The sequence below is a fragment of the Mastigoproctus giganteus genome, chromosome 8 (genome assembly GCF_048544385.1).
Source record: "Mastigoproctus giganteus isolate SK-2022 chromosome 8, ASM4854438v1, whole genome shotgun sequence".
Taxonomy (NCBI): domain Eukaryota; kingdom Metazoa; phylum Arthropoda; class Arachnida; order Uropygi; family Thelyphonidae; genus Mastigoproctus; species Mastigoproctus giganteus.
The window spans coordinates 123,106,065-123,116,628 of NC_143582.1; the positions used below are offsets into that span (position 1 = coordinate 123,106,065).

General features: G+C 38.1%; 1 protein-coding gene across 2 annotated transcripts in view; it reads right to left on the reverse strand.

Moving 5' to 3' along the window:
- The window catches only part of LOC150081794 (RNA-binding protein 25), a 769,112-nt gene extending 759,173 nt beyond the window's left edge, over positions 1-9,939 (reverse strand). For both annotated transcript variants that reach the window (XM_090378892.1, XM_090378890.1), the window contains exon 1: positions 9,776-9,939. The gene's annotated coding sequence lies outside the window, so the exon portion shown is untranslated. The remainder of the gene's footprint in view (positions 1-9,775) is intronic.
- Positions 9,940-10,564: the final 625 nt, after the last annotated feature.

Here is a 10,564-nt window from a genome sequence, read left to right on the forward strand (position 1 = left end):
AAAAAAAAAAAAAAAAAAACAGTTCACCTGACCGTGCCCTCCAAGAATTTGTCTAGTTCTCCCTTGAATTTATTCAACTCAACCACTTCCACAACAGATAAAAACCTGTTGCAACAATCAACGCGAAACACTGGCTGAGGGCAAACTTCCACACAAATATCCTGCAACCATTGATGTCCCTCCATGTACAGTCTCCGCAAGTGAAAGAATACCATTAACATTCAGCTTACTCAATCCATTCATACCTTAAACACCTCAATCAAATCTCCCTGCAGGTGTCTGGTGTCAAGATGCTGCAATTTGTAGAACTGAAGCCTTTCTAGATTAGAGCACCCTTTTGTTCCTTTCACCAACCTGGTTGCCTATTGCCAACCTGACCCATTCTAGCAGATCAACATCCTAAAGTGAGGCTCTACACCTATACACAGAACTCAAGATGCAGCCTAACCATGGCCTCATACAAAGAGATAATCACCTCCTTATCCCTGCTAGTAACATTTCTGTATATCATTGACAAAACTCCATGAGCTGTCCTAGCAGCATGTCTGCACTTCTCAGAGAATTTCATGTTTGACTGCACAGTTACCCCCAGGTCTTTATCATTTTCCACTACTTAGAGTGTAGTACCATACAATTATAAGTTACTCTGGGATTACTGCTACCCATGTGCAGTACCTTTCATTTGCCAATGCTAAACTTAAACTGCCATTTCTCAGCCCATCTCAATCCTTCTCACAAGATATAAAAGCCTGGACTGAGTTTTACAAGGATTTAAAGTTACCTTTTCCCCAAATGAACAATTACCTGGCCACTGGCATTTAAGGAATTGGTAATGGATATTTGAGAAGTTGAACCTGTCTGTACAGTGCATGGTTTCTCAAACTGCAATGTGGAATGCAATTTGCTATAATCAGCAAAACTATGGATAGGATTTCTGTTCAATGGAAAAAGTCATTAATATACAAGAGGTAAGGGGCGAGAAAAAGAACTGAACTTTCGAGAACACCTGCATTAGTGCAGAAGTTAGAAAACTGAGAGATGTATACCATTACCCACAGTGAGCAATCAGACAGAAAACTTTAGGCCCAATCCCACAGCGCCAGTTCTGCTTACCAAAAGTGGCCCACTGGGCACTCATAAAAAACAGTTGGCAAACTATATGGTGGAAAATTATTTAGAAGACCTTTATATGCCAAACATGATCAAAAGCCTTTGAAATATCAAGAACAACTGCTTCAGTTACACTGAAGTCTGCTGAATTTGTCTATAGATGGATAATTGATGACAGTATATCACTAGTGGATCGACAATCACAGACTCCATAACTGCAATCAGTGATCAGATGGAAGGTTTCTACACAGTTCAGGAATTAGCAGTTAATAGATTTGTCCATTAATTCAAAAACAGTAGAAGGAAATGAAATGGGACAATAATCAGATGGGAGCAATTTGTCACCCTTTTTATGAACTGGCTGTATATGAGCAAATTTACAAGCAGAAGGGAAAACACCAGGTGTATAAGAAATTGTAAAAAAAAAAAAAAAAAGGTGATGCAGCAGAGGGATAAGCTCAGGAGCAGAGGTTTGGATAACAAATAGAGAAATTTGTTACCATCAGGACCTGGCACTTTCTTGGCATCAAGATTGTTCAAAATTCTTCTGAAGTTCTTTTAATGGAAGATCACAAGAGGCATTGAATGAAATGGACTGGGAATGGAAGGAAGTGGTTTACCAAGATCATCAATACATGACTTAGAACAGCAGCTCCCAAACTACTGAAACCTGCAGACCCATATATATATATATATATATATATATAAACATATTACTTGATACCCCCTTCTGAACGTTATGCAGACCCCAGTTTGGGAAAAGCTAACTTAGAAGACGAGCAGGATGTAAGCAGGTCAGCTTTATTTTTAGTTGAGGCAGCAATAGAACCATCTGGGTTTGACAGATGTGAGAAAAGAGATGGGCAAAAGTTGCAGCAAATAGTTTTGGCAAAAGACCAGAATGACTCACTGACTACACCTCTGCATCCATGCTAGCAAAATTTCTGTACATCATAGACAAAACTGCACAAGCTGTCCTGGCATCTGTCACTGCACACAGAACTTCATAATCTGACTGCACAATTATCCCCATGTCTTTAATTTTCTTGTACTGCTTCTTTCAATGCCATTTCTCAGCCAATCTGCCTATTTTTAGGCCTTGTTGCAGTAGCTTACCTTGATTACTATCTTAACAACCCTAGAAACCTTTATATCATCTGCAAATTTAGACATTACGCTGGATATACTTTCAAGATCAAGAAAAGGTGGGCAGATGGACTGAGAGGTGGCAACTGAAGTTTAACATTGACAAATGCAAAGTAGGACATACGGGTACCAGTAATCTTAGAGCAACGTACCAATTGTGCTGTATTACACTCAGGATAGTGGAGAATGAAAAAAACTGGGGTAATTGTGCAGTCGGATACAAAGCTTTCTGAGCAGTGCAGACAGGCTGCCAGAGCAGCTCAAGAGGTCTTGTCAATGATATACAGGAATTTTGTTAGCAGGGATAAAGAGGTGAATATCCCCTTGTATAAGGCAATGGTCAGGCCATGCCTTGAGTACTGCATACAGGTCTGGAGACCACATTTAGGAAGGATGTAGAGTTATTGGAACAAGTACAGAGAAGGACTGAGATTGGTGAGGGGAACAAAGCATTGTTCTTACCAAGAAAGGCTTAATTTCTGCAAATTGCAGCATCTGGTGACTAGGCACCTGGGATGTGATCTGACTGAGTTGTATAAAGCCTTGAATGGTTTGAGGAAGCTCAATGCTGATAGAATTCTTCCTTTTGCTTAGATTACGCACTTGAGGGGCATAAATTCAAATTAAGGAAAGAGTTAAGACAAATGTGTAGAAATTTGCCTTTAGCCAGCGGGTGGTTGAACTGGCAAGAAAAAACTTCCACCAGTCATTGTGGAAATTGATAGTTTAAATAAATTCAAGGAAGAACTGGCAAACTTTTGGGGTGAATGGATGGGTGAAATTGCAATTATTTATTATTTTTTTTTTATTGGCTGGTGCTGTATAAGCATGCGTTCTTGCATCATATATCTCTACTAATGCTATCGATTGCGGCATCTTGCATTCACAATCATCAATTTCATTAATAAATACTGAAAACAACAAGGTAGAAAATAACAATATAGCTTCCTATAGACACTTCTACTGTTCTTCTGAATGGCTCATATAATTTCCTCTCTCTATTTCAAACTAGTCCTAACACGTGCTACAACTGGCCAGCATCCTTTTACAATCCAACATCAAATTCACAGAACCAACTTCTCTTCCTCATTTATTGATTCATCTTCCATTTTCTGGCACAACCTCCTTTCACGCATATTTCCAGAAAATTACACTTCAACCCACTAAGTACTATAGGTTCTAATATCTTTCGTGTGTGGGGGTTTCATAAAAAGCAAAAAAAAAAAAAAAAAAAAAAAAGAAAGCATGTTTTGAGAACAAGTGGAGAAATGCCATCGAGACCTAGCTGTCTTGGCATCAAGGACTGTTCAGAATTCTGACATCACTTAGACAGAACACTGCAGGCAGCACTGAGTGCAGTGTAGTCAGAATGGTAGGAGGTGGTTTATCAAGATTATCAAATTATAAGAATTAGAAAAAAAAAGGAGGATAAAAATAAGTTGCCTTAATCTTTAGCTGAGGAGTTGGTAGAACCATCAGGTTCAACTGACTCCTCAGCTTTAACAGAGGTGAAAGCATAGATAGGCAAAGTTTGCAGCCAATAATTTTGGCAAGAGAACTTCAACCTACAATGCTTGAATAACATGTGGACTAGAAACAAGTTTATACTATTAGCCTATTCAAAATTTAGTTTAGACTGATTAATTACTGCTTACACTTTTTGAACTTTAGCTTAGGCAGAAAATGGATCCGAAGTTTAGGATACCACCTGTTTTCTATATATGTATAATTAACTTGAACAGCCTTAGCACATTTATTAGAAAACCAAGGTTTAGATAAATGACAAGGTTTTGAGGTGGAGAGCAAAAATAAAGGATTTCACTTCTACAAGAATTTCTCTGACTTGATAGGAGCAAACATTTACATCAGAAGATTTAAAATAGAGACCCAAAAGATAAGAAAAATAGAAATCTCGTAGTTCATCACATTTTGCATTATAGTAATGCCAAATGTGAGGCTGAGAATGGCCACAAAAGGAAGACTCGATCAGAGAACAGACTATCACCGAATTGTGATCTGAGGTATCTAGAAGACCACTCACCTCAACTATGTACTTTGAAGAGTTTTGTATGAAAGGGAAAAAAAAAAACCAAGGGACTAGGGTGTGTGGTTAGAATAGTCAGTTATTCTATTAGGTAAATGAATGATCTGTGTGATTAGAAAACTGCAGCCAATAGGAGTTGAGAATGCTAAAATCGCCAAAGAAAATTACCACACTGTTACAAAAGTTGGACTGGAGAAAGTTAAGTTTCAGAGAAAGGAGGTCACATAGTTCCACATAAATTATGGAGGTGGGAGAATGATAAAAACAATGGAAGAATTTAACAGAATGTTTCAACATTAAAGTATGTGGGGTTTGCATACAAGGAGCAACAATAAAGTTGCTGGACTGGTGCTGTTGCGGTCATGTTTGATGAATGTGAAAATAAATGGAAGTGATATGTTGTACTTCAAACTTCCTCCAACAAATGGTAGTATAAAGATTGTCCAGTAGGCTGACAAGTTGCAAGTAACAACCAGTTTCATTTGTAGCATTAACATTTCGTGTCATTGCATGAGCCAGAACATTACAAGCACAAATTTTGCAATGGAGCAATGAATAACAAATTTTGCTTTAAACTGGGAAAATCTACAAGAGAAACATGTGAAATGTTAAGAACTGTTCATGGTCATGAAGCATTAAAGTCATACCAGTGTGTTTGAATAATTTCAGCAATTGAAAGATGTGAGGATGTGTGCAATGACACTGGAACTGAGCATCAGTCAACCTCTCAAAATGAGGTCAGAGCAGCGATTGTCTTCTGACCTCCAGAATGATGGGTGATGAGTTGGATATGAAAAAGAGAACGATTTGTCAAATTCTTCATGAAGATTTAGGGAAAAGGAAGGTCTGCAAAATTTGTGCTTTGAAACCTGTCCTCAGAGGAACAAGATTTCAAAATGTTGAGGCCATAAAGAAAAACGTAACTGCTGAACTGAATATCATCTCTTTCGATGTGTTCGCTGACTCTTTTCAAAAATTTTTGAACCCCTTCAACTTTCTGTTCATTTTATTGCACCAGTCCAGAAACTTTATTGCCACACCTCATATATAACAATGCATATGTATTTAATAAGGAATTTGAAAAAAATGAACTTTCTTGTTGTTGCCTTGTATTAACCAGACCCTTCTTTGTTCCTACTGACATTTTGCTGACTAGGAAGAAATCTTGTATTTCCAATTGAAACAAATAATTTATTTCGTACTGAAAAAATAATTAAAACCTATTAATAACATATTTGTAAAGCTGTTCATTTATAAATATTAATGTATTAAAATTTTTACTGCTGTTATTGATGGGTTGTTATAGATAATGTAAGGTACTTCATCTATCAATATCAAATATTTCTTCAGCAATATCTTATTGATAAATAAAATAAAAATGAATCGATTTATTGTATGGAGTCCAGCTATCTATCAACATCATACAGTGTTATGGCTTTCTAAATCACTGCTTGTTATTTGGTTTTTAGTAGCATTAGCAACTAAGGCCATATTGCTCCGGGAATATGCGGTGGTCATTCCCTGACCTTTCCGTATCCTCTGTATTTGGTGGTGACGGGCTCGAACCCCAGTCTAATCAAGAAGCGTGTGCTATGCACTGATGCTTCTTCCCACCTGGCTATGGAGGCACCTCTAAATCAATGCAGTGCTGACTGGGTCCCTCTTCATCCCATCCCAACTCTCAATGCCCCTGAGCACAATTAACAGAATGTCACCTCATTTCAGTTGATTTTATTGAAATTATTAAAATTTCACCAACTAGAAGACAACCTGTGTACTATATTTAAAAGGCGAAAAAAAATTATATGCTGTTCATCAAAAAAATAAAAGGCTAAGAAAAAATAAAAGGGGTTTGCTCAAAATTCTAATATTCACTTCTATTAGAATAAGTAGCGACCTGGAGCGAGGGGTGTTGGGGGTTTCAGGGACGGATGGCAGTCATCGTGAAACAGGTGGGTATATGGGATGTGTTAGAGTAATTAAGAATAAGAATAGGTGCATGTATACTTGCATGTATACCAATGCTAGAAGTATAGTAAATAAATTTGATGAATTTGAAGTGTTGGTCAAGACATCAAAGGCGGATATTGTTGGGATATCAGAGATATGGTGTCACACAGATATAAGGAATGCCGAACTGGAATTTGGGGAGTACAATGTATACAGAAAGGATAGACAGGATAGGAAGGGAGGAGGTGTTATGCTATTAATAAAGAAAAACATAAAATCAAAAGAAGTGCATCCAGTTGATATAGATGAACAGTGCACTGTTGAGTCAGTTTGGTGTGACATAAGCACTGCGAAAGCAAAAATAAGAGTAGGAGTGTGTTATAGGCCTAATGACTTGAATGAGTACAATGAACAATTGTACAGAGAAATAGAGTAAGCTAGTAAATTGGAATGTCTTATAATGGGGGATTTTAACTTCCCAGATATTGACTGGAACTTGTGGGTTGGGCACTCACACACTAGTCAGACTTTTGTGGATTTATTGGATGATTGTTTTCTGCAGCAGCATGTTCGAGAGGCAACCAGAGAAAGTAATACTCTTGATCTGGTTATCAGCAGTGATCATTCATGTATTAGGAATTTGCAGATAAAAGAACCACTAGGTGGCAGTGATCACAGTGTACTGACGTGGGATTTACTTAAAGATTTAACTACTATCAGGGGTAAAGGAAAGGGTTTTTGCTTCCGTAAAGGCGAGTACAGTGGTCTCCGACAGTTTTTAGTTTCTGTACAGTGGATCAACTGACGATGTTAGCAACAGTAAATTCTAAGTGGGAAGCATTCAAGGAATTAATCGTGGAAGCTACTAAAAGGTTCATACCTATTAAGAAATACTGTTCAAGGTTTAGGCCTAAATGGTTGTCAAATGAACTAATGAGACTCGTAACAGAGAAGAAAAATGCATGGGATGCATATAAATTATCAAGCTACTCAGAAGCATACGGCAGATATAAGTTAATCTGTAATCAGGTCACAAAGGAGGTTCGGCAGGCGAAGGCAGATTACGAGATATCCTTGGCAAAAGATGCTAAGAAAAACAGCAAGGATTTCTTTACTTATATAAACTCTAAAAGGAAGGGGATGAATCTGATCGGTCCACTTGACATCGATGGTTCGACTGTTGATGATCCTGCTCAGATAGTAAACAAACTGAATGAGTATTTTGCATCTACATTCACACGTGAGGAATTATTAAGGTTTGAAAATGGCAGGTTATCAAATTGCAGCAAGATACTTAATGATTTTGTAATAACCGAGAGCAAAGTGGAAGAGAAATTGTTGAAGTTAAACGTAAGAAAAGCACCTGGGGTGGATGGGATCTATCCAGTTATATTAAAGGAGACGGCAAAGCAACTAAGCAAACCCTTAGCCATAATTATGAGAGCATCCTTGGACTCAGGGGAGGTTCCCACGGACTGGAGATGTGCAAATGTATCCCCAATTCACAAAGGGGGATCGAAGGGTGACACGAGTAATTACAGACCAGTTAGTTTAACTTCTGTTCCGGGTAAAATAATGGAGTCGCTGGTTAAGGATGCATTGCAGGATCATCTAGACAAGACTGCAGCAAGAATTCAGACACAGCATGGGTTTGTTAAGGTAAAGTCTTGTCTGACAAATTTGATAGGATATAATGATGTGGTTACAAAGGAACTGGATGTGAAAAATAATTTTGATATCATATATTTGGATTTCAGGAAAGCTTTTGACACTGTTGCGCACGGAAGACTATTGTACAAATTGGAGCAGAATGGTATTAAGGGTAAGTTGCTACAATGGATAAAAGGATGGTTAAGTGCTAGAAGACAGAGGGTGGTAATCAATGGGTGCTGCTCTTCTTGGACTAATGTCATTAGTGGAGTCCCACAGGGTTCGGTGTTAGGTCCACTGTTGTTTTGTATATTTATCAATGATATTGATGAAGGTATATCAGGCTTAATGTCGAAGTTTGCAGATGATACAAAGGTTGGCAGGGTTGTTAATGACAGTAATGGCAGTGTGCTACTGCAACAGGATCTAGATAATTTGGGCAGATGAGCTAAGAAGTGGCAACTGAAGTTTAACCTTGACAAATGCAAAGTACTACATATGGGTAGAAGTAACCCCAGAGAAACGTACCAACTGTGTGGTACTACACTTAAGGTGGTAGAAAATGAAAAAGACCTGGGAGTAATTGTGCAGGCAGATATGAAGTTTTCTGAGCAATGCAGACAGGCTGCCAGGGCAGGTCATGGGGTTTTGTCAATGATATATAGGAATTTTGCTAGCAGGGAAAAGAAGGTGATTATCCCTCTGTATAAGGCAATGGTCAGGCCACGGCTTGAGTACTGCGTACAGGTCTGGAGGCCTCATTTTAGGAAGGATGTAGATTTACTTGAGCGTGTACAGAGAAGGGCAACAAGATTGGTGAGGGGAATGAAGGGATCCTCTTACCATGAGAGGCTTAAGTTCTGCAAACTGCAGTGGCTGGAGACTAGGCACCTGCACGGTGATCTGATTGAGGTATATAAGGCCTTGAATGGGTTGAGCACGCTGAATTCTGATGGGATCCTTCCACTTGTTCAGATTACGAATCTAAGGGGGCATAAATTCAAATTAAGAAAAGACAGATGTAGAATAGATGTGCGGAAATTTTCCTTTAGCCAGCGGGTGGTTAATTGCTGGAACAAACTTCCATCTGTTGTTGTGGAAGTTGAATAAATTTAAGGAGGAACTGGACAGGCATTTGGAGGGAATGGTGTGATTTTTTTTTTTTTTTTTTTTTTGGGTGATGCTGCATAAGCTCATACATTTGCTTTCTTGCATCACATGCCACTACTACTACTACATTGCTACAATAAAAATAATGACTCCTTGTTTCAGCCTACACTGTGAATTTTCACTACAACTAAAACATGCCACACAAAGTGTATCTTTCCCAGACTAAACTAACGGGAAATTCATTTTTAAACGTATTTTTGCTTACGAGCTACTTTGGTGGAACGCACCTGTTTCTTAAAACGAAAAATTTTAGTGTATTTCGAAATATTCTGTAGAAGGAAAATACCAATGATTACATACACAATTATAAATGAACAGTGGGTGGCGAAACTACTATACCACTAAATCCACTAGCCAACGAATTAGCGGACGGCGGAAATCATTAACGAGTGCCAGGGACCCGTCGTACCTCTATAAATTTGGCAGTTCTACAAATTCGTCTCACCCCCCCCCCCTCCAGCAGGGAGAGAATTTGTAGTTTCGCTACTGTGACAAAATAAAACGAATGGACATAAGTCACTAACCTACCTATGTAACAAAAAAAGCGAAAGGTAAAAATCAGATATATTCGCATATATCAGTCAAAAAGTTACAGAGCAAAAACATGGATTTCAATATTACGCCAATAACTAAAATCAAACGATCACATAACGTGGTAGAACCTAATACATTTAAATAGGCTTAAAGTACCAATTTCGAACTTACTTATATATATATATTGATCTTTCTATCACAGTAATGTAACACGAATGGTAAGTACTCGCTTCAATACATCATCCGAAATTCACAAAATACCAATTTACAAACAATCACTCAAAAATAGCGAACTTGGAATTTTCTTTCCAACCATACATACAAATACGATTCAGTGCAACATGTAACCCAGAATTCTAACCTATACAAAAATAAATCCATATGCAATGATAAAGGAGACGCAAACATTTAGCCCAAAATCCAGCGCAAACCATAAGAGAATAGAATAACGTATTTACTCTGTAACCAAAATGGCATAAAAAAAATGTATTGCTATTAAAATTAAATTCAGCCGTAATTCCAGAAAATATAATAAACGCAAATTAGAAATAAATAAATACGAGTCCGTTTATAATATGAACGGCCGAGGACAGAACGGTAAGCATTACTAGTAGCAAATGATGGAAGAAAGCAAGCTTATGCAGCATTATGCAGTTGACAGCTTGAAGTACAGGGTGCAAGCCCTCAAAAGATTTCAATTGAGGGGCCCATCAAACGCTCAACTGCCCACATCAAATGCCACAGATTGCATTTAAACATCATGCAACACAGCGGCAAACCCCAAAGAAGAACGCGCTGTTCAAAAAGGAACTAGTTGTTGTCGGTGACTCTATTCTCAGGAAAAAGGGGAACATATTGGGCAAAAAAGGAAAGATGGAATATGAACACGGTATGACTTCCAGGGACAAAGGTTAATGACGTTCCAGAGCAGATATCATCTTTAAAAGCACAGCGGCTGAT